This window comes from Podarcis erhardii (assembly GCF_964252035.2).
Source record: "Podarcis erhardii genome assembly, chromosome: 12".
NCBI lineage: Eukaryota > Metazoa > Chordata > Lepidosauria > Squamata > Lacertidae > Podarcis > Podarcis erhardii.
Genome location: NC_138513.1, coordinates 13489670 through 13514732, shown reverse-complemented (window position 1 = coordinate 13514732; position 25063 = coordinate 13489670). Strand labels below are relative to the sequence as shown.

The 25063-nt window shown below is 45.4% G+C and overlaps 1 long non-coding RNA gene across 1 annotated transcript; it reads left to right on the top strand.

Moving 5' to 3' along the window:
- Positions 1-17724: 17724 nt before the first annotated feature.
- Positions 17725-21273, top strand: LOC309326094. The gene is made up of 2 exons (XR_014150136.1): positions 17725-17887; positions 20955-21273. It is a non-coding gene; the product is annotated as an uncharacterized lncRNA (long non-coding RNA).
- Positions 21274-25063: the final 3790 nt, after the last annotated feature.

The following is a 25063-nucleotide window of genomic DNA, read 5'->3' as shown; positions in this document are numbered from 1 at the left end:
TTTCTTTTGCAGGTTAAATTAATTCTGTTTCCTCCCCCCCTTCTCCTGCACAACAGGGGGGAGATCCTTTCGATGTCTGGTTTAATAAGAGTTAAAAGGAAAGTCCATTTAAACACAGCTTAGTCTTTTCATTGCTCCGTTAGTCATGCAGTTCCGGGAGGCTGACTTCCTTAATTTTGCCTTCCCGTTTTCAGCCAAATCTTCTAAATTTTTAAGTCCCGTTTTACTTTTGCGATCTTACTCACGGGTATTGTTGTTGCCAATCGTTGATTTCAGAAAGGAATCGGCGCTCTCCGTTAATGGCGACGCGGCTTCACTCCGTAAGCTGGGTAGCGATCCTCAGCACCGCGCTCACCCCGATGCCGCTCCGGAGCCTTTAAAAAGGCTCTTTCACGATGCCGGGGGGGCGCAAAGGTGCCCACCGAATCTCCTTGCTCACAGGCTTCAGCGCCTGTGATTTTAGGGGTCCCCCGCTTGCCGTAGCGGGTAAGACCCAAACTTACGGAGCAGTCCTGCCTCGGAGCTCGAGGCTAGGACCGCCATCAAACGCTGGCGCCGACCGGAAGTCCTTGCCATTCCCTTTTAAACACTTGTTAAGGTGTAGCTTTTAATTGCCTGTGAAATGCTTCTAAAGCATCGACTTGGTTCTGGCAATGAATTACTGCTTCCAAATAATCAAATGGTTAATTAGGAAAGTGCTTTAAAAAGAACAAAAAAAAAAAATTCTGGTGATCCAAAATCTTGATGCATCTGCAGGAAAAGGAAGAAAATTGGAATAGACAAGTTACAGGTAGGTAGCCGTGTTAGTCTGCCATAGCCGAAACAAAATAAAAATACCAATAACAAACTTAGTTGGTCTCTAAGGTGCTACTGGAAGGATTTTTTTTATTTTGTTTGGAATAGACAAGATGGTTTAGACGCAGCCTTTCTCAACCTTGGGTCCCCAGATGTTGTTGAACTACTACTCCCATCATCCCTAGCTAGCAAGGCCAGAGCTCAGGGACCATGGGAGTTGTAGTCCAACAACATCCGGGGACCCAAGGTTGAGCAACACTGGGAGCATATCTGGTACATTTTTAGCTCAAGGTCCACCTTCCCTTCTGGGTTATCTTCTGGGGCCCACATGTCAGCCGCAGGAAGGGCCAGGGTCAAAAGTAGGTGCAGCAACAGGTGGAAATGTTACTTTCGCAAACTATTTTCTATACCCAACCATCCCTCTCGAACGTCCACCCAGGCAAGTAAGAATTCAGAAGCAGGAGCAAGATCACAGTCCCCTTGTCCCGCTTTCAGTACAGGTGACCCATGGCAACTCAGTACCATGTCCAGGCTTGAACCCATATTGGAATGTATCTACATAATCTGTATCATCCAAGGATGCTGGCAGCTATCCCACTGTGACCTTCCCTAGGAAAAGGGGGCATTTGCGACTGGTGGGTGGTTATAGCCACGAGCACCTTGTTCAAATTGTTCAGTTGCACAAACTGAAACTGATCGCAAAACATGGCACGGATTGTGACCTTATTTTATTATGGAGTTTAAGTTATGTATTTGTATCCTCTTGTGCACTGCTTACTTGGTCTGTATTAATCAATTCTTTAAATAAATAGAAATAAAATGACTGAGAGGGAAATGTGTGCAGAAATGTGACAGTGATCCAAAATCTGCTCCGTAGGCGCATCAGCAGCAATCACTGCAAACAAGACTTCTGGTGTAAAGAGCCTTAAACAGCTCTTGATTCTCCCTCCTACATCTTACTTCCTTTTATCTTCTTACTTCAACCAAAATCATTAATGGCAACTCAGATGAGGAAGATGACTGTGATGAGTGACGCTGAACGGCTGACAAATTAAAGGCAATTAAGAATGGAAAGGGAAGTCTGAATTTTTCTTCCAAGCACTTGGTTTTTGAATGAAGGTTAATGTACTGTGGTGCATGTTTAAAACCAAAACCGAAACAGCACAATATTAGAGCTGCAAAGGGGATGAGATGGAGACTATTTTTGTTTTGCTTTGCTGTTTTGAATCAGTGCTGGCCTGCATCAAAACTGATGAATTGTCAAGCAGACTTTGTTGAACTACAACTCCCATCACCCCCAACCATTGGCCATGCTAGATGGGGATGGCAGGCCAATGGCTCCCCTTGCCCCAGTCCTGGTGTAACATGGCTTTGCATGTATTTGTACCACTTTACAAATACAGGCAAAGATTGGCACGCAGCTACCTAGAGTCCCTTCTAGCTGGCTGGACTCCTCGTTAAGGTTTACTGGCCAGATTAATTCTGTCAGTAAGAAAAACAAAGGCACTTAATGGCAAATTAAAACCATGCTCAATGGAAACAGATCTTCCATTGAAGCAAAATAATCAGGAAGGAAGTGGACACAGTAGAACATGCCTTGGAGTTCATTTCCCACCAACTGGTCTGTCAAAGAACATAATTTTTAAAGCAACAACAGAATCAGTGTGGAAAGAGATTAGGCAGATCCTGAAACGACTTTGCAAAGCAGCCTTACTCATTGAGACTATGTGGTGTTACTGTACAGAAAAGTTGTTCTTGCTCAAAGGAGAAGGATATGCTCTGGTTGCCTCAGTCCTCCTAATGGCAGAGCCAGCTCTGTCCACCACCTTGGATGACTCCACATTCCCCTACTCCACTCTTGCTGAGGTGGGAAAACATGTGTGTTGCATGTGGAAGGTCCCAGATTTAACCCCCAAGGGCCTCAACAGAATGGTGACTAGTCATGACAGTCAGGCTCTGTCTCCATGGTCAGAGGCTGCAATGCTTCTGAATATGGTTGCAGGAAACCACAGGAGGGGATTGTGCTCTTGAAGAAGAAGAAGAAGAAGAAGAAGAGGAGGAGGAGGAGGAGGAGGAGGAGGAGGAGGAGGAAGAGTTTGGATTTGATATCCTGCTTTATAGCTACCCGAAGGAGTCTCAAAGCAGCTAATATTCTCTTTTCCCTTCCTCCCCCACAGCAAATACTCTGTGAGGTGAGTGGGGCTGAGAGACTTCAAAGAAGTGTGACTAGCCCTAGGACTAGCCCAGCAGCTGCATGTGGAGGAGCGGAGACACGAATCTGGTTCACCAGATTACGAGTCCACTGCTCTTAACCACTACACCACACTGGCTCTTGAATCCTGCTTGTGGGTCTTCTGCAGACATCTGTTTGGTCACTGTGAGAACAGGCTGCTGGACCACTGGCCTGGTCCAGCAGGCTCATCTTCTGTTCTTATAACCTCATACTTTCATAAGAAATAAAGAGAGAGGGATGAATCCAGCACATCCTGAACAGTGAGGGCAGACAACCAGCTGAGATTTCAAAATCAAATGGTTCAGCACTGAATATATCAGGTGGGTCCGTGCCAACCTCTTCCCCATTGCCTTTGAAACAGTAAGAGGGAATCCTTCTATCTTTATGTTGATCAAGCCTGCTGATCAAACACACTGATTTGTACTGAAATCCCAGAGAAACAACAGGCAGATTGGGGAGGCGAGGTTAACTATTTACTAAGAAGGAACTAAGCAGGAGGTCAACTGCCAAGGCCATAGTTTCAAAGTAATTTAATACTCAGTATTTTACTCTGTCACTGTCTTCTCAAAGAGAATTTGGGATCAAAATCAAGCTAGCTGTTGCCAGGCTTTGTCTCCCCCACCCCACCCCTCTTCATACTATATTGATTTCACATGTCATTCTGCAATTCAACCAGAGCTCACCCTTAGCTCAACTGTAGAGTGTGCGGCTTGAATACAAACAGTTCATTGTTCAACCCTCCTGTCGTTTCCTATTAAAAAGGATTTCAGGTAGGAGAGCTGAGGAAAGACCTCCTTGGGATACTGCTGCCAGTCAAAGGAGACAAGAGGAGACTGTATAGACGAATACAGATTCGGCACAGAGCTAGATTGATGTGTGCAACCTACCACCAAAATTCTGCATCCTTGTGTTTCATCTTCTCTTCTTATGTGGTACGGATGGGAAACTTGTGGTTCTCTAAATGTTGCTACGGATCCCATCATCCCTGGTCAGGACTGGTGATGAGTACAAATCTTGAGGGACTAACAACACCAAGGGACCTTAGGGTGCATTCAGACATGGGGACTATTGCATTAGTTTCCTGATTACAATACTATTGCTTCTGTCTCATTTTCTAATGCTCCTTTCTAGTGGTGTAGCATGGGTTGCCAGCACACGGGGCCACATGGGAAGGGAAATGGACAGAGTATGCATGCACATTCAACTGCCTAAGAGTTTCCATGTCACCCAGGAGATCACATCCACAGAGATGAGAAAAGAAGAGCTGTTCCATTGTACAGAGATATCATTTTCTGGTTCGCATGGAGAAGCCGTTTTCAACGGAGCCCAGTGATGGAAAGGCACAGCTGTATTGAGGCTGCACCTGGTACTGAAATTTTGTGCCCCTAACAATTTTGCACCCAGGGCAACCGTCCATGTGGGTCCCCCCACGCTCCACCGCTGCTACTTTCACACTGCAGTACGCGTGTGGAAATAGAAATGTGGCTTCACTCCAGCGATTTTCCAGGTTCAGGGGGCTGCAAATTGATTTTTGATGGAATCAAACAACATCAGAATGCTCACTCAGCTTCCACTATATTCTATTAGATATCCGGAAGTGGCTTTTACATTGTGGGAAAGCTCAGATATAATATGGAATTAACAATTAGGGGGAAATTGGGGAAATGGAACAAACTGCCATGCAGCCTTAGCGGTTCTGTGCTGGAATCTTGCATGTGTAGCATTCCGACAGATTCCTGTCAAACTCAGCTTAAATACCTCCAGCAAAGGAGAGCCCACTGCCTCCAAAAGCATCCTGTTTGACTGCCAAATAGCCCTTAATGTTGAGCAGTATCTTCTCATGCTTGGTGGAAATCTGCTTCCCTGCAGTTTCCACCCATTGGTTTCAGTCCTTCCATTTGGATCAGCAGAGAACAACTGTTCCAACTTCTGCATGGCTGAATAATTTTTTGGACTGTTCTTATGTCTCCCTTTTGTTTTCTCTTCTCTAAGGTAACCATTCCTACCTCCTCCATAGGACTTGGTTCCCTATGGTCATGCAGGATTTGTGAGATCCCTTGCACAATGGTGTCATTGCAATGAGAGGTATGTGTCAGAGCACCTGTTCCCCATGGGCCTAATTTGGCCTGTCAGGATTCTTCAGTTGGTCTGCAATGCCATCAGGGCCAAGCCACACCCACCTGTTCTGCCTCTCAATGGCACAAGTAAAGTCACAGGAAAAGGGGATTTTCAGACACCACCGATCAGCAACTCTTGCAAAGCCCTGTTTTGCGAGCCCTGGTGATCAGCTGATTGTCAGGGCACCAGGCCTGGCACCATGCAAGCCCAAACAAACAGCCGATTGCTGGGGCTTGCCTATCTCCATCCGTGGCATTTTACAAGCCCTGACAATCAGCTGATCGCCTGCATGGGCAAAAGCAGGTCAACTGATGACATTGCAACATCAAGTGATTGACAGCTGAGTGTCCCTCTCCAGCTGTCAATCTTGGCCTGATCCAATTCCCCACCCTTGTGTTAGAGACTTTCTCTGTCTGTGAAGGTAATGTTACAGAATCTCTATGAAATCCAGCATGAAAATTAATTAGCAAGGATGTCAACTATTTAAAGATCTTTGTAGTTGAATAAACCTCTGCTTCCCATTGATTAATTGACTGATTCATAGAGTGCATTAAATGAATCTGCATATTGTCTTATCCTCACCAATTAGCCAGTAGCCCTACCAATTAAACCGATTAAAGCTTGCAGCCCCATTAATCAAGCCCATCAGGCTGCCTGCCTCTATCTTTCTTGGCTTGTCTCCTTATCTGCAAAGAATCTCTTCTGCAAACTGCACAGAGCCAAGATGCTGAAGCTCTGGATTCTGCTTACGGAAGCTGCTTCATAAGATTAGGTGAGAGATCGCATCAGACAACGTCCCCGCTACAAGCTCTTGTAATCATGTTCAGGTGCCCTGATCCAGTCTGAACACGCTGCATACGAAATTCTTGTTTTAATCAAGTGAATTCCCCAAGATATTCGCCATAAGCGGTTTGTTCCCCTTAGAACTTCAATTAAAGCCCAACTAAACTGTTTTATGTGAAGTGGATGGGGGTTAGGAGTAGGGAAAGAACCATAAAACATCTAATGAGCATAATGAAGATGCATTGCTGTCCTTTGGGGGATTTACATCAACAGTTTTCTACAATTTGTTGAGGCATGTGGAGCTGAAATGACAGCCGATCCCCTCAAGAGAAATTGCTAGAAATGTAAGGCAAACCTTCTGGGCAACAGATGAAGAGAAATGGGAGGCTGGCCAATTATCTGTAGATGTACTACAACTCAGTCTGCTAGGCTTACATTGTGGCTGCATACACACTAACCCATTTTGTAGTGCAAAAATGTAATTTTTCTCAACCTGGAATCATTAGTACTCATCCTCAACATGCTGCTTGCAATGAAGATCAAGTGTGGGTGTGGTTACATGTTTGAAGCCCCACCCCCTGATTAGGTTATCCACGCCTCTTCCTCCTTGCACGTGCTCCATGTGAGTGGAGAAGGAAGCGGCAATTTCTTGGGATACACCCACACATGTCAATGGACAGTTGTGGATACACACCCAACACCAGGGCCCCCTACATCTGCTTTCAAATGGACACACCACAGAGTAACACAGAATCAATCAGTTTCTCAAGCAGTGCATTTCAAGGAAAAACATGTGCATTAAATCTAGGCAGTGTGTGGAAAGATAATACTCGTCTCCATTGAATCTAGGATAAAATGCATGCAGCCTATGTTTGGTAAATATAGAGATTCACTTTGAGGGTTCATTTGTACCCAGGACAAGAGATATTGGTTGGGAGGGGGCACAGCTTCGAAAGAAGAGGCAGAAACTGACGGTGATCTCTGTTGTATGTCTTATTCTTTCTATGACTTGTAAAATGCCCTGACCATAAAGAAGGCTGATTGCCGAAGAATTGATTCTTTTGAATTATGGTACTGGAGGAGACTCTTGAGAGTCCCATGGACTGCAAGAAGATCAAACCTATCTATTCTGAAGGAAATCAGCCCTGAGTGCTCACTGGAAGGACAGATCTTGAAGCTGAGCCAATACTTTGGCCACCTCATGAGAAGAGAAGACTTCCTGGAAAAGACCCTGATGTTGGGAAAGACTGAGGGCACAAGGAGAAGGGGACGACAGGACGAGATGGTTGAACAGTGTTCTCGAAGCTACAAACATGAGTTTGACCAAACTGTGGGAGGCAGTGGAAGACAGGAGTGCCTGGCGTGCTCTGGTCCATGGGGTCACAAAGAGTCGGACATGACTAAATGACTAAAACAACAACAACAACAACAAAATGCCCTCAGTGTAGCAATATAGAAGGAATGTATAGAAAGTATGCAAATTGAAAGTGACATGAAGTGAAATGAAACCTTCACCCTCTGGGTGTTCTTGGATTCCAACGCCCATCAGCACCAGCCAGCGTGGCCAATGGTCAGATGTGATGGGGAGTTTATAGTCCACTGACAAAGGTTTCCCACCTCAGATTTAAAGGTGCCTCTGGAATCAATTCTCACCCCCAACACACACTTCCTCCAAAACATGCCTTGAGATGCATGTGTTGGGTAAAGTGCCAGAATGCGGTTTTCTGCACAAAGCAAGACTATGAAATTGTGGTTTTAGAGCAGCATTTCCCAAATATCTCATCAGGACACTCTTCCTTTTTTCCTGAATTAAAGTTGCACATCAGTCTTCGGGCCAAAAATGATTCCGTTTTAGAGAAGGAGTGGGGAGTGCTGAAGCTCAGAGGAGTCTTTAATTTTTTAATTAATGTATTTCTTGCCACACCCTATAGTGGCAGGTGAGCTCCTCTTGGCTATCTGGAAGTGGGCTTGGCAAAACAAGCTTATCTTTCAAAACCTAGCAAAAGAGCGCTCTCGCTCTCTCTTTTCTCTTTCTGAGGCCAGGTCCAAAAATCAAATGTCGTCATGCTTCCAATGTCATAAGCATAACTGGGTTTGATTGACTATCCTCCGCAGTCCCTTGATTGCTGCCATGAGCACCACTGAAACTTGCAGTGGGACTATCCCAGGACCCCAAGATGTCTAAGGGTACCGGATGCCCGAGCAATTATATATGCTTTTTGTGTCTGCAGTGCTGCTGCACATACTCATGATGCCATCCCTGATACAAGGAACCACGGGACAAGTAGCATCCAGAGTACATGTATCCAGAGTGTTAGTACAGTTGTACCTCAGGTTAAGAACTTAATTTGTTCTGGAGGTCCATTCTTAACCTGAAACTGTTCTTAACCTGAAGCACCACTTTAGCTAATGGGGCCTCCCACTGCTGCCGCCACCGCACGATTTCTCTTCTCATCCTGAAGCAAAGTTCTTAACCTGAGGTACTATTTCTGGGTTAGTGGAGTCTGTAACCTGAAGTGTCTGTAACCTGAAGCGTCTGTAACACTGTATATTCAGGCACCCTGGAACATTATGTTTCCTAGGACCTCTGACAACAGGACACTCTCATTATATCATTCAAAGTGCCATGAAGGGGGAGAGGAATGATCAGAAGTGAAGTCAAAAACATGAACTAGATAAAAATCTCTTTGATGAAATGGTGGGATTTGGTTGAAAATGCAGCCAGCTGTGATTAAAGAGACCATTTTGGATACCAGTCCAGCGGGGGCTTTGATGACATCGCTGCAGACCAGCAGTTCTCACTATTTAGGGATTGCTGGTTGAAGGAAAAAAACATGTGGAAAACACAAAATATTTATCGGAATAGATACTGATGCTTCATATTTCCTCTACGCTTAGTGGTTGTTATCTCAGTAATGGATCCCTGGGAAACAGACCAGCATGACCCCCTTTTCATGCAAGACTGAAATGAGCAAGAAAGAATCTCTGAACCCAGTGTCTGTGCATGTATGAATGATCACAATTTCAGTGTCTTAAGAACTAAGAAAAGTCTGCTAGATAAGGCCAATGCTCCAGCTAGTCCAACAATCTAGCATTTTGCTGTTTCTTGAATATTCGTTCTGTTTCTGGGAATGAACAGATACACTCTCACTCACTCATCCTAACAATTAGTTCTTAGTTTCTCAAAAAAAAAAAAAAAAAAAAAGCCATGAAAATTAATCGACATTTCAGTATCAGTTTCTCCTAATGTACACATTTTTGCAAAGCTACTTCCCTAATATGTACTTTTGTATGTTATTTTCATGATCGTGTAAACTTATATACACATTTCAAACTAGCATATGCATTTTTGTACAAAGTAACTTAGGGACACGGGTAGCGCTGTGGGTTAAACCACAGAGCCTAGGACTTGCTGATCAGAAGGTTGCGGTTCGAATCCCCACAATGGGGTGAGCTCCCGTTGCTCGGTCCCTGCTCCTGCCAACCTAGCAGTTCGAAAGCACGTCAAAGTGCAAGTAGATAAATAGGTACCGCTCCGGCGGGAAGGTAAACAGTGTTTCCATGCGCTGCTCTGGTTCGCCAGAAGCAGCTTAGTCATGCTGCCCACATGACCTGGAAGCTGTACGCTGGCTCCCTTGGCCAATAAAGCGAGATGAGTGCCACAACCCCAGAGTCGGCAACGACTGGACTTAATGGTCCCTTTACCTTTACCTTTAACTCAGCTGGAAAAATGCATTGCAAAATTCAGAGGAATGCAAATTTCAAAGGACGGCTGCGTTTTGGTCCCCATACCATTTCTGACAGTGCAAAGTAGGCACACTTGCTTTTCAGTGCAAACAGAATCGAATTCTGTCACTGTGCCTAGAAGGAAGGCAGCTCACCCTTTGTGAGAAACCAGGAGAGTGCACGACTCAGAAATGAGAAAAGAAAACATGACGCTGCAAAAGTGTTATCAGCAATCATCGATCCCTACTACAGGCGAGAGAACCTATTGCTAAGCCTCATAATCTCTGGTGCTATTGTGCAGCAGTGGAAGGAGGCATAGGAGCTGATGCTGAGTCAATATTTGCAGACCAAATGGAATTTTGAGCTACCGGAGAAACAAATGTTCAGTGTCTGTTACAGGCCTGTGGGTATTCTTCCACCCTTCCTTTCCCCCCATTTATTTCATTTTTCCTTTCTATCATTCTTCCCTTCTTTCTATTTCCAGCATAGCAAACAAGCGAATGTAAGAAGAACAGAGCAGGGGCCTGTCGCCTTATGCAGAACAACAAGGTACCAAGTGTTTGGCATCGACACATGATTCCCCCCACAGACACTTGTGAGTGGCAGTCCACAGGAAATAGCTTTGTTTCGGAAAACAGAATAGCTTCATGGACTCGCTGCTTTGCTCGCCGGGCAGAAAATGCTTCTCGGCTGATGTCATGCAATTCCCTTCCATTCATCTCTGTACAGTGTCGCAACACAGACTTCATTAACCCCTTCCAAGTCCATCCACTGCTCAGAACCCCCCCCCCCAAAAAAAATGTGTGGGCTTTTAAGCAAATGAACAGGAGACTCGGTTTACACAGAGGATAGAAGCTGCCTTATACAAGGTGACAGCAGGACAACTTGGAAATTTTCCTCAGCTTCCTGAAGGACGGAGCTTGGTCCCCAAGGAAGCAGTGATGGCCACCAACTTGAATGACTTTAAAAGAGGGTTAGAGAAATTCATGGAGTAGCAATGGCTACTCACTCCAGTGGCCATGCACAGAGTGCTCCGGTGCTTGAATCCTGCTTACTGGTTTCCCACAGGCATCCTGGTGAGAACAGGATGTTGGACCAGCAGGCTTATCTTCTGTTCTTCTTTCCCTTTGTAAAACCACTTTGAGGGGTTTCTAAAACAATGATAAATTTAATGAAAAGCAGAAAGGAATATTTTGAAGGCACACTTCAACATGCGGTGCCTCTCATGTGTCTGACGAATGGAATCCAAAGGAAGTAAGCTGGCAATTGTCACAGTCCTGTCACAAGCAAATTCACCCCATGATGTATTCTATTCTGGCAGCCTAATTTAGGAGGAGAAAGAGGGGTTTTTTGGGGGTGTGATTGCTATTTTTGTACAACTGGATGGCAAAACCCTTGCTGATCTACTGCAAGCCGGTCAACCAGAGATCAAGGTTCTGCCAATTCTCATCTGTCTAACTGAGGCACTGGGAACCTTGTGCCCTCCAAATGTTGCTGAACCACAACTACATCATTTATATTGTTGTTGTTGTTGTTGTTGTTGTTGTTGTTGTTCTTGTTGTTGTTATTATTATTATTATTACTATAACCTACCTTTCTTCCAAGGAGCTCAAGGTAGTGTATGTGGCTCTCCCCATCTCCATATTATCCTCACAAAACCCAGGGATGCAGGTTAGACTGGGAGATGAAGACTGGCTCCGGGTCACGTAGTGAGCTTCATGACTGAGTGGGGATTCGAACCCAGGTCCCAGGCCAGCACCCTAACCACTACATCACGCCCCTCACAATGACACGATCAGTGTGGCTTTCTGACACTTCTGGACAGGAGTCAGGGAGGGCCAAGGACCGGTCAGAGTCAGGCCTACACTGCTTGCCTCTCTGCTTCTCCACGCTTTCCAGCAGTTTCTGCTCAGGCCTGCACAGTAGAACATGTGTGGGACCGTAATTGAGTTGGGAAATCTAAACTTCTCTGGCAACAGCACCCCACCCAGAGAAAAAAGGAAAGGAATAAAATACAGTTTAGGATTTCACAGATGATAAGCAGATGTATTACTGTATACCCCGAATAAATAATAGCCAGGCGCATTGTTAATTTTCCAGCATTAGCAACACGGCCTGTGGTTGGAAGGCCATGATAAATAGCTTGGAGTGATCTCCCGCTGGAATAGCTCAAATCAGCCGGTGCTAAAATGGAAAATTCATAGCTAGCTGGCTCGCTCTCTGATTTTGACAGGTTTTCGTCCCTCCTGGGACCAAAGGGAGGCCACACTTGAGCATAAAAGGGTGGTGCTTTGGTGAGCTCAGCCAGTCCATTGAGCTGAGATGCAGGAGGGAGAGAGAAAAGGTCACCCTCTTTAAAGCATGTGAGCTTCCTGTTTTCGTTGGGGACAGGGCAACGAGACAGGTGCAGTATGCAGTGCTACCACTAGGAGGCTTTGCTTTTGATGCTTTTTTATCGCTGTGGACCACACTTGCCTTCATCCCTCTCTGCTTTCATTCCAGCATGCTCCCACTCTAAACCCAACAGGAACTGGGTCTAAGGCACCCCACACACTGATGCTACAAGTCATCTGAACTGCTGTATGGATGTACATGCAAGTTCAGAAATGATATGTACAGGTGTAGAAGAACAGGAACATAGGGAGCTGCCCATCTAGGCCAGTATTATATACACTGACTGACAGTGGTCTTCTAGGGTTTCAGGCAGCAGTCAGGTAATGAACCTGAGATGTCAGGCATGCAAAGCAGGATTAGGCAGGTGGCGCTGTGGGTTAAACCACAGAGCCTAGGACTTGCCAATCAGAAGGTCGGTGGTTCAAATCCCTGTGACAGGGTGAGCTCCCCTTGCTCGGTCCCTGCTCCTGCCAACCTAGCAGTTCAAAAGTGCAAGTAGATAAATAGGTACCGCTCTGGGAGGAAGGTAAACGGCGTTTCCGTGAGCTGCTCTGGTTTGCCAGAAGTGGCTTAGTCATGCTGGCCACATGACCCAGAAGCTGTATGCAGGCTCCCTCAGCCAATAAAGCGAGATTAGCGCTGCAACCCCAGAGTTGGCCACAACTGGACCTAATGGTCAGGGGTCCCTTTACCTTTACCTTTACCTTTAAGGCTACTGGCCTCAGTGGCTACATTCTACCTCCAGTCAGAAGCCTAAAGGTTTCTGAATACTAGTTGCTGCAAACTGCAGGAGGGGAGACTGCTCTTGTGATCTGGTATTGTTCACAGGCTTCCCACAGGTTTTTGGGTTTTTGTTTTGTTTTGTTTTTGGTCACTGTAAGATCAGAATGTTGCACCAGAGCTCTTCCAATGTTCTTATAATGATATAGGCAGTGGCATATTCTGAACATCGCTCTTACCCTTAAACATACGCACGTATGGCAACCCTAGATACATATATATGACATATATGTTTGTAGCAACATTTTGCCACTGTTGCGGCAGAATCAAACGTGGTTTTTTGCGGAGGGGCACTGATAAAGGTGCTGCAAAAGGCACAAGCAACCCTAAATATGCCTCTGTGTCTAGTAGGAGGAAGTTCCACAGCCATAGGGCTACAACAAAGGACCTGTCTCTCAGGCACCAGCTTAGGATTTTGACAGCTAAACCATTCACTATTTCTTAAAAAGACCATTGTAGCTAGGAAGGGGGAAGAAATTTCATTCAGTTTGCATTTAAAGGTAAGCTTGCCTAATTCACACTTTCTGAAATGAGGTGCAAACTGAAAGAGAGCCATCGTTCAAAATACTCACTCCTTTGAATTTTGCAGTGTCGTCTGCCAGCAAAGGAATCTGTCCAAATATGCATAGATTAGCATTAAAATGTCCACAATAGCATACAAAAAATTGCATGGTGGGGGGGGGGCGGATTGCTTGCAAAAATGAGTATCTTGATCAAAACCTCATATAGAAGTGTGCTGATTAGGATGAATTTGCAATAGAATGCTAATGAATTTTCATGATTTTAACTAACATTCACACATTGCTCCAGAAATGTGGAGAACTGAATTTAACATTAGGGGGCAGGGATGAGAAACTGAGAGAATCAAACCGGACAGAAACCTGCCTAGGTCCTTTGCAGGCTTCAGAGCACACAGGGTTACATATGGCTGCTTCAAATTCCAAATTAGCTTTGCTGAATTGTCACTATTAAAATGCATCATGCTAATAATTGTGGTTGTATTGATTAGTTGACTGAGAGCTATCCAGTCACTTAATGACTTATTTGGGGGGAATGGAGAGGAAAACCGTGAAAACTACAATACTAATTAATATGAAATATCATCCACTGTTAACATAGCTGTGGCTAATATTTCATTGAAATGCAATTACCTGCTCAGAAATAAGGGTTAAGATGTAAAGAGATAGCTGTCTTAGCTGGTTTGCTTTCAATTAACCTACATCCAGGAAAACTGAAAAATGGACATAGACAGGGGTTTTTTTTGGGGGGGGGGTTCTACCCAAGCTGACTTTCAATGTATCTTGGGACAGCAGAAAGTCTTGAGTAGAGATTGGGCAGCACACAGTGGCTGCTGCAGAGGAGGAGAGGTTGCCGTTGCTGAGGCCCAGCCTTGAGTGACATGCCAGCTCTGAGGGGCAGGCAGAGGGCAGGACCTCCCTAGTGTCGGGATGCTGTCAATGGCTCCCGGCTGGTTGCCCAGGAAAGTATAAAGACATGGAAAAGTTTTTTACAGTCCTTATTTATTTCAAACTTTACAGAGAGAGGCTATAGAACCCAGCCTCTTGGATAATTGTCAGGAGTGCGTACAGGAACCAGGCCCTGTGACCAGTAGGGCTTCGCAGGACTGGGGCCTTCCTAAGTTTGTTCTGGACAGGCAAGGCGCGGCCGCACAGGTGAGGTCCCTTGGTAACTCACTGCACCTGGTGGCAAGAGCCGGGAAGGGATATAAGGTCAGCATTTCCCTTCGGCTCTTTGCCACAGCAACACATTTCCTGCCTTGCTGCGTTTGGCTACTTGCTTCCTGATCCTTGGACCTCGGCTTCCTGACTCCCTGCTTCTTGATCCTTGGACCTCGGCTTCCTGACTCCCTGCTTCCTGACCCTCGGACCCCTGACTTCTGGACTCTCACTCCTGCTCCCACCCCACCATCTTGCCCCCGGTCCTGACATCATCAGCTGGGACTTTGATCACCCATTGACTGGAACATGACAATAATGGCGTTGTCCCGAGTAAATCTCCCCCTCCCACTTCCTCATTCGTCATCATCATCATCATCTCCTCTATGGGTGCCACTAGGTGCACTCAGTCTTCAAGCTCTTTGCTCTCCTACTTTTAAGGCTCGCCGGGTTCTGGGAGAGAAGTAGGCCTTTCTAATGACAATGAGTCAGCCAGCTGCTGCTCTGACTCTCCCATAATTTCCCAACTTTGCCCCTCATCTCCCTCTGAGCTGCCACCTCCCTCAAACCCAAGTTGTAAATCTATACTGTCTTCCTCTTCCTCCTCCCTGGAAAGGTCAGGATGGGGAGGCCCTCTCCACCACTCCTTCTCCTCTGCCCAGTCCCTGACACATGGGCAGGAAGGAAGGGGGAGCAGAAGGCAAGGAGTCTTGATTTTTTTTATTTTTAAAAATACTTTCTATGTCTCTGTTTAATCTTGTCCCTTTCTAAAATTTATTTATTGGTGTGTGTTTTTCTTTTTGTAAACCTACCAAAGAATACAATAAAATAAAATAGGGATTCAGGGGTTTTCTCAGAATGATGGAGAGTATGTGTGCTTTGTCCTGTTTGTGAGTTTGTTGTTTAGTCGTTTAGTCATGTCCGACTCTTCGTGACCCTATGGACCAGAGCACACCGGGCACTCCTGTCTTTTACTGCCTCCCGCAGTTTGGTCAGACTCATGCTGGTAGCTTCGAGAACACTGTCCAACCATCTCGTCCTCTGTCGTCCCCTTCTCCTTGTGCCCTCCATCTTTCCCAACATCAGGGTCTTTTCCAGGGAGTCTTCTCTTCTCATGAGGTGGCCAAGGTATTGGAGCCTCAGCTTCAGGATCTGTCCTTCCAGTGAGCACTCAGGGCTGATTTTCTTCAGAATGGATTGGTTGGATCTTCTTACAGTCCATAGGACTCTCAAGAGTCTCCTCAAAAGCATCAATTCTTTGGTGATCAGCCTTCTTTATGTTCCAGCTCTCACTTCCATACCACTGTTGTGGTAGTGATGGCAATTGCCCCTCTTCTGATAGGAAATGCTTGGGGGCAGACGGACACAAAAATGGGGGGTTGAGGAGGGTCAATTGGGGCGAATGATAAATGTCCCTATTTTCACCTGAGGAATGCTGGTGGGTATGGAGTGGACACCAGGCAAGCCTCTCTGGGGAGGGCATTCCAGAGCTGGGGTGCAACCTCCCAATGCACTTCACTCAGTGGAACCACCCCGAGAAGAGATTCTGTGGGTGTTTTGGGGTCCCCAATATACTAGAGCCTTCTCCCCTGCTCACTCATTTTCTATGTGGAGGAGCTATTTTTATTGGGGGGGGGGTATTATATGGAGGATGAAGTGGTGGGACTCAAGGTCAGCTTGACCACCTAAATGAGAAGTAGGCCTTTTCCTTAATAGAAAGTGAGGCCACCTCACTATTCATGAAGAGGCTATGTTTCAGTTGGGCTCATCCTTTGGATTTTCAAATCGCTTTTTTGAAATTGGGTGGCATGATGGGGGAGCAGGAAGCAACAGCAGGCCCGATAATGAGATATTGATTGGCTCGGCCTCTTCCAATATCGACCTTTGCAATAAATCATAAGGTGCTTTGTAATTAGGAAATCCATATAAATAACAAAGGGACTGTTAGCTTTGTCACTTTGTACTAAGAATGGGGCAATGCTCGTTGAGAGGTAGCCAATTTCATGCATTAAACACACCACACAGCCTTGTGTACGTTTACTCAGAAGTAAATCACATGGTGTTCTTTTCTGAAGATGGGGAAACCAGACCAAAAGTGATATAAAACAGAAACGCAACCAAGTGTGGCTTTACAATAGCAATCAATGTAAAAAGAGATATCTGAAAATGTCTGTAGCTACATGGGTAGCAATCTTGTGCTTATTCTGATTGTTCAGTTTTCTGTTTCTCTGAACTAAAGCAGAGCAATAGGCTGCCGTCACACCATACATTTAAAGCACATGCCTTCCTCCAAAGAATCCTGAGAACCATAGTTCTCACAGAGCTATAATTCCCAGCATACAGTTCCCATGATTACCCTCCGGGGGAAGGTATTATTGGGCTTTTGTTGTTTTTATTTTGATAATGTACTTTGTGGTTCTATCCTGTGAACCGCCCTGAGACCTGTGGGCATAGGAGGTATATAAATTCAATAGCAGGGATGCAGGTGGTGCTGTGGTCTAAACCACTGAGCCTCTTCGAATCCCCGCGATGAGGTGAGTACCCATTGCTCTGTCCCAGCTCCTGCCAACCTAGCAGTTCGAAAGCACGTCAGTGCAAGCAGATAAATAGGTACCACTGTGATGGGGAGGTAATTGGCGTTTCCGTGTGCTCTGGCTTCCGTCACGGTGTTCTGTTGAGCCAGAAGCAATTTAGTCCTGCTGGCCACATGACCCGGAAAGCTGTCCATAGACAAACACCGGCTCCCTCGGCCTGAAAGCGACATGAGCGCCACAACCCCATAGTCGCCTTTGACCGTCCAGGGGTCCTTTACCTTTTTTACCTTTTTATAAATTCATTGAATAAATAAATAAATTTGGAGGAAGCTTTGAATGGATGGTGTGTGTGCAGAAGGAGAACCGAACTGACAGATCCTTCCACAATCAGCTCCAGGAGCCCCTGGGAAGCCGCCTTCAGCCTTCAATTGCCTGCCTTTAATTACCATCAGGCAACGCTTGCCTCTTCCGACTTCCCTTGTGTTTTCCAGTTGGGGCAAAGCTGGGAGATACATCCCTGTCAACATGGTGAGCCTGCCGTTGTTCTCTTCCATTGCCTTCACTGACCTCACCTGTCATCACCATGGCAACAGAAGAGCGTGGCTCTTCCATCAGCAGGCTGCTGCAATGGATGTTGGGAATGGGGGGGGGGAGGCTTCAGTTTCTCTGGAACCGAGCCCTTGACCTCCCAGGTATTCTCTGGTTCTTTGCATTTAAAATATATGCTTGAGCGGTGCCAGTGCTTTGATCCAGGAATTCCGCTATCGCACCTGAATTTTGCCTCAATAGAAATGGAGCAAACACTTCGCTCGGATTACCAGTCTCCGCGATACTATCATTATGGCGACGTAGGTGGTTTTTCCTGTTGATTATTAGTTATAATTACCAGGGTGTACTCGCCTTTTGGATGAAGCACAGAACTCCCATTACTGGTAATGCAAACCACATTTGAGCCCGTCAGGATGGGAACATCCCCTGTAGAATTTGTACAGAAAATGCCCCGAGGGAATAATACACTTGACAACTGTGCTATTACCCTATCAGAGGCTTAAAAAGCTCGCATGCACAGTAATTAAGAAAGTACAACAGGCAAAACTCCCATTCTGAGAGCCTGGCTTTTATTGTTACATATGTTCTTCGGAGCAAAGTCTTCTGAACAGTTCCTCTCGGGTCATAAATGTTTAATTTTTAATCTATTTTTCATCAGTTGTGTGTAAGGAAGCAGTTCCCACCTCAAAAGAATCTTTACGAGTGCTTTCTTATGTCTCTGAAGTTTCAAAAGTAATAGCGGCTAGTAATGATTTTCTTTTTCTTTTTAATATACCTCTCATCTTTAAAAGGAGAGAGAGAGTACACAAAGAGCTTTAAGAATGGAATATAACTGTTTTGGTTTCCCAACTCAAGTCAATGTAATCCATTCTTTTTTTACAATCTGGATCTGGTTTGGCCAAGTCCAGATTGTCTCAGTCAGGGCTGATGTGAATTGCCAAATCAATCCTGGGGCCTGGTGTTTGTGTGTCCTAACAAATATGATAAAAGCAGAACTTCACTTGAGATCATTCTGCATTTGTAAGAACTTGATCTTTTAATGTGGCAAACACACCATTTTTTAATTCCCTGCCTACTGATATCAGGCACTTTCACTGTACAGTGGTACCTCAGGTTATGTACTTAATTCATTCCGGAGGTCTGTACTTAACCTGAAACTGTTCTTAACCTGAAGCACCACTTTAGCTAATGGGGCCTCCTGCTGCTGCCGTGCCGTCAGAGCACAATTTCTGTTCTCATCCTGAAGCAAAGTTCTTAACCTGAAGCACTATTTCTGGGTTAGCAGAGTCTGTAACCTGAAGCGTATGTAACCCGAGGTATGTAACTTTTTCGCACCTACTGAGCACATTTGTTTAGGTAAACCTACCCAGATATTTAGAAACCTGGCGCGAGTCTAAATCTGTTTCTAGTTTGTTGCTATTCTAACTTTTCTTAAGTTATTGCCATTGATCTTTTTTCTTGGTGAGAATTTTATTGTTTTCTCTTTTTTGTAAACCACTTTGAGGCTTTGTGACAATCTAGTGGTGCATAAATTTTATGAAATAAATAAACTATAAATAAATACGTAAAATGCAGAAATTAAGCAGGCAAAGCTGCTGTTGGCATGACTTGTAACTGGATCTTTCTGTGTCTGTTTAATATGAACTTCTCTTTGCAATTGCTTTATAATATGTGGTCTGTTTGCAGAGGTTTAGTGTGATCCTGAGGTAAACGGATATTTTACCTTGTCCTGTATGTTCTTTGGAGTCACAGAGGGTGATGTCATTTATTAGCATTTCAGCTGTCTCTTCAATGGATCCAGGAGGCCTGAATAATAGGTACCTCAGAAGGTATTTATCGCGAGTGAATCAAGCAATTGTTTTCTCTTCTCTGCCCACTTGGCCACATCACATCATGTGCTTGTTAGCAAATTTTGGCTTGGTTGCAAAGCAAACTCTTGCTGAAAGATGCAAAATATAATACAGGCCATGAAAAATCAATATTTGGTGATCTAACTTGTTTACATGCATGCTTCGCCATCTGCCCAGTACAAAAAAATGAAAGGGAAGGAGGAAGCTATTGTCTTCGTGAAACAAGGGTGATGTCACCTCCATTCAGCTTGCTCAGGTAGGGAAGGCAATCGTAGCAATCCTCAGGGACAGAAGCTGAATGGGAAAGGAGTGCCTGGGTGAGGACTGGAAAACATTCCCTCTATAGCATAGGTAGGAAATCATTTTCAAAATGAGGGCCACATTCCCTGCTGGACAACCTCCTGGGAGCCACAAACCAGTGGTGGACCGGGCCAAAAACAAAAGTGGGGGGGGGGCAACAAACGCAAAATGGCTGGTTTGGCACATAATCCAACCCATTCTCTATTCTGCATCCAAGCAAGCAAGGGGTATTTCAGACCAGCAAAAACACCTAAGGAGGACCAACGAGAGGTGTGGTCTAAGGAGAAGTGTTGTGAACAAGTCGTGAGGGCAAGGTAGAGAGGTCTAGAGGACCAAGTTTGGCGCTTAGGCTCAAGGGTTCCCACCTCTGCTCTATTATCTGGTGTTCCAGCTGTGAATATTGTTTCAAGGCTAGCAGTATCCATCAGGGCTGGATTTAGGTTTGATGAGGCCCTAAGCTACTGAAGATAATGGGGCCCTTTATATGTCAACAACAAATTGTTTTTTGTGTTGAATATATGCTATATGGTAATTTATGGACCTAATAGGTATCTAAAGCCATTTGCCACTGTTGCTGTATGTAGGTTTTATTTTTTTATCTTTTATTTTGGAAATGTACATCCAGGTTGTTGTTTTCTTTAGTTTTTTTTGGGGGGGGCAAGAGAGTGGGGGCCCAAAGCTATACCTTGTTTAGCTTATACGTAAATCCGGCACTGGTATCCATGCACAGGAAGGGGAGGAAATCACAGACTTGGGAAAATCCTTAGGTTTGCATAGGTACCAAAAAACAACCACCACAACCCCTTATGAAAATGCCCCATTAGGATTGGGCCTGTTTGGTGTGGAGGGCTGACTGTTGGGGGGAACTGAAAACTGTGGTGAGTACTGGTGAGAAAGGAGTGGATTCATTAGAATCCTGAATGACGAGCACTCTGCACTGCAGCATTTTTGTTGCGGGTTCCTCTTGTGTCTCCTAGAGTGAATACTCTGTTCTGGTCTCAAGCTGCATCCGCCTATCTTTTATTCATCTTTGCACAAGCAGAGCAGCCATTCCATTTAGGGGCTGCCCTTTCTTGGCAGGAAAGGGGGTGAAGAGGGTGTTGGGATGCAAGAGGGGAAATCAAGGGGGCAGCTTAGGGACAGTGGGGAGAAAGCTTTTCCCCCAGTTATGGATAGACACATTTTCATGCCATGTCTCGTTTTTCCAATCCGTTAGGGGGAAACACATAGAAACATAGATAACAAGAGAAATTCGCACTAAAAGGTTGGTGGATTTTCATTAGAACATTCCAAAGAAGAATTTGCCCACGGATATGTAAACGTTGAGAAGATGAAGTTAAAAATGGAAGAATCGGAAACCGAGAAGCTGAAATTGACAGAATTGCCCTTCCCTCGTAGTAAAGTGGAAACCCTTCCTTACAGCTGGGAACAAAACCTACTATGGGGCCTTCAGAACACTTGACTGCTACACTTTCGTACAATAGCAACCTATTACTAGGACCCCTTTGCCAATTAAAGGACTCAATCTCCCCCTCCCCTGTTTCTAAAAAAGAGCAGATTGTAGCACAAACAATGGAACTCGCAACACCTCACAATCTCCCCCTCCCCCAATGCACTCCTTGAATGTGCACAGCTGGGTGTGATCCATTAGCTCCTCTAAAGTGCTGGAAATATTGGCTCTGCCAGGGAATAATGAAAATGCTATATACAATGACACAATAGGCTCTCCTCTTGATTTTTTTCCCGCCTTTAAAAAAACCTGTTTCCAAGGCTAGGCATTTAATAATTGCTCCAAGAGCTCATTCCGCAATCGCTCCCGCTTTGTTCTTCGTCCTTGGTTAAAACGCCTTTGTTACTAAGAATAGATGTCGCTGCGTGGGCTCTGCACATCCTTATTTAAGCATACATTGCCCGCACAATATTGTTGCGTGTGCCACCCCGATCTCTGAGGGGCTTGAGATTTAAGGGTTTCCTGGCACTAACTGAGGGTTCATGTTTCCTTTGGAATGAAGCATAGCAGAGAGAGTGTTGTTTTTCGATATATAGTTTATTTACACATATATACAACCTGAGCCTATGATGGGGGGCTCACCCCATAAATGTCCTGCTTCTCTCATAGCCACAGCCTTGGATTCCAGTAGAAATTGGGCCTCTCACTCACTCACTCCCTCCCTCACTCTCTCTCTCTCTCCCCACCCCTTCTCTCCAGCCTGCCACTTTTGCACCCAGCTTCTAACTCATATCACTCAGGTCTCCACTCTGGTCTTTTGTCTTTCTAACTAACTAACTAACAGTTGTGGGAGGAATGCCCACCCATTTAACTTCTGGCACAGAGCCACTTCCTTTGTTCCCTTAATGGCCCATCACCCAGGCTATCACCTCAATGCAGCAAGCTAGCCTGGCTTATATTTTAACACTTGCTTAATCCAGGGGTTAGGAGGGTCTCTCATACAGCCTACTTCCTCCCCACTCACCCCCCCCCCAAAAAACCCCTCATAACAATATAATAAAAGATTCTCTGCTGAGCATAATAGGTTTCCTTCATGTGCGTTTCTCAAGTCCGTTACTTGGCAATCACAGGGTTACACCTGGGAACTGCTGGAAAACCTGTGTTTTCTCACAAATTAGGAACATACAGTGGTACCTCGGGTTAAGAACTTAATTCATTCCGGGGGTCCGTTCTTAACCTGAAACTGTTCTTAACCTGAGGTACCACTTTAGTCAACCTCTGCACGATTTCTGTTCTCATCCTGAAGCAAAGTTCTTAATCTGAGGTACTGTTTCTAGATTAGCAGAGTCTGTAACCTGAAGCGTCTGTAACCTGAGGTACCACTGTACTTTGCAGTCTCCCTGCTGAAATCAAAGCTAAATTTGCCCACCAATTTCCAGGGGAACAATGTTAATTCTCATCTGACTCAATATTAGCAGGAAATGCAAGTTCTACTTTGGGCTGTGGGGAGGACAGTAAAGCAGAATTCTGGCAACCAGCCATTATCCAAAACTCATAACTGGTTTCTGATGATGTATTGTTTCACACAATGATTTTCCAAGAAACCCAGGGTGGGGGATGCTCCCACCTGCTTCTAAGGAAGGGCTGCAGAACTTGTGAGTCTCTAGACACTGGTACTCCACCTTCTCCTGACTGACCTGCTGGCTGGGGCTAGTGGGAGTTATGATGCAAGGACGCCCAGAGACCCTCACGTTCCCCATGCCTGCTTGAACTCAGCCCTGATTAAATTTGCTCGTGGAAAGCAAATCTGGTGTCATGATTGCTGTCTGCAATGCCTTAGTAAAAGAAAGAATTAGCAAGTGAGCTGAAGGGGGTTGTGGTGACTGATTGGTCTGTCTAGATGTGTATTGAACCATTCATAAGTCAGACTTGTAGATCAATTTGTCTATAATCACCTTAACGTTTGGATACATGAATAGAGAATAAAGTCTGATAAATGTCCGCACTTCTATTGGCTAGCAGGCACGTAGGAGAAACTGAAAGGAGTTCAGCTAACAATATTCACTACAAATATGTCAGTGGCACGTTTTCCATATTTTGTTTCATTTTGTGCATTTGTAAGTCACTTTTCCCAGCTAAATAAGTAAATCGCTTTCCAAAATAATATTAAACACTTACTAACATTTCTAGGTTTCATTAGCCTCAGTGGGAATCGCAGGGTGTTCAATTATCTGTTGGGAAATGGTATAAATTATTATCATTCAATACAGTCGTACCTTGGTTCTTGAAAGGAATCCGTTCTGGAAGTCCGTTCAACTTCCGAAAAGCAAGGCATGGCTTCTGATTGGCTGTAGGAGCTTCCTGCACTCAGTCGGAAGCCTTGGAAGCCATGTTGGGTGTTTGACTTCAAAAAACCATTCGCAAACCGGAACACTCACTTCCGGGTTTGCAGCGTTCGAGAGCCAAAACGTTCGAATCACAAGGCGTTTGAGAACCAAGGTACGACTGTATCTGGAATATTCAATCTGGAAGACTCCTGTTTGGGGTGCCTAATTTTATGATAACATAAAATTGGAGTGCCTTCTGCCACTCCAGTCCCAATGGGCACCAAGCACCGCTGAGCGCAATACAGGAAGGAGATGGAAGCCCTGTGTGAAGCAAGGCAGGGAAAGGACCCCCTTGGTAGAGGAGATGTGAAGGCAACTGGCTTAAAGACTCAGCAGCTCATAGGTGTGCTGGGCCTGGGGGGTTAATCCAAGCCACGTGGTCCAGGTCCGGTCCCGAATCCAAGGATTCTGTCAGGAGTCAGTCCAACAGGGCCAAGGCAAGAAACTGGGCTAGGTCAGGCACAGGGTCTCAGACGGTTCTGGCAAACAGCAATGTTGCTCCCACAACCTGGGGCGGGGTCCGACAGCCTTTTATAGAGATGGGGTAACGGCCAGTCCTGATCCCCTGGTGACTCACCTCCCTGTCTTGCCTTAAGGCGAGCACTCCTCCTGCAAGTACTCAGGTCTCTCCTTCTCTCAGACCTGAGTCTCTGCAGCTTGAGCGACGTTGGTGGGTTACTAGACCCAGAGGCCACCTCAGCCTCTTCTGACCCAACTTGTAGTGGAGCAGTTGTAAGTGATGGCCCAGCTGAAGGCAATGAAGTAATCCCCACATCTGGAGCCAGGGCAGGCTCAGCTGGTGTTTGTTGCAGGGGAACCTGTGCAGACTGGGGCTCTTCAGGATCAGGCCCCAGACTCGGTTCAGATGCCACCTGAGGCAGAGGATCCGGTGCGGACTGAGACTCCTCTGACTCTGAGTCTGAGCCCGAGTCCCAGGCCATCACAATAGGACTCTGGTCTCTAAAACTCAGGTGTATTTAATCTGGTCATGAGAGGCAAGTGTAATGTTATTTCTATTCCTCTGTATGAGCCATGTTCTGAGTGGTGGCTCCTGCTGAACTGAAGCAGGCAGCCTGTCCCTGCCTGCCCTTTCTCACGTGCCAATGGGAAATCCAAAGGAGCTTTGTAATGTCAGGTATGAGGTAATTGCCCCACATCCATGAACTTCCTTTGACCCAGCTGAAGCAGACCTAAATCAGCCATTTACTCTGTGAGACTTGGACCGCATGAAACGCCGGCCTGGACTCTCTTCTGGTGTGCCCATATGTTTTCATTTTATAGGCAAGCTTACGGCCTATAATGAGCCAAAAGAAGGAGGTAATGGTGAAGGAGGAGGGGAGAGGGAAGGGAGAGAGAGAAATCCCAAGCCATTCTAAGCCATATTGCCGCAACAGTAAATTTTTCAATCAACATTTAAGAAATATGTAGACACTTCAAACGATGGGTGTACGGCAGTTATTAAAGTTGTCATCTGTTGACAAATGGGTT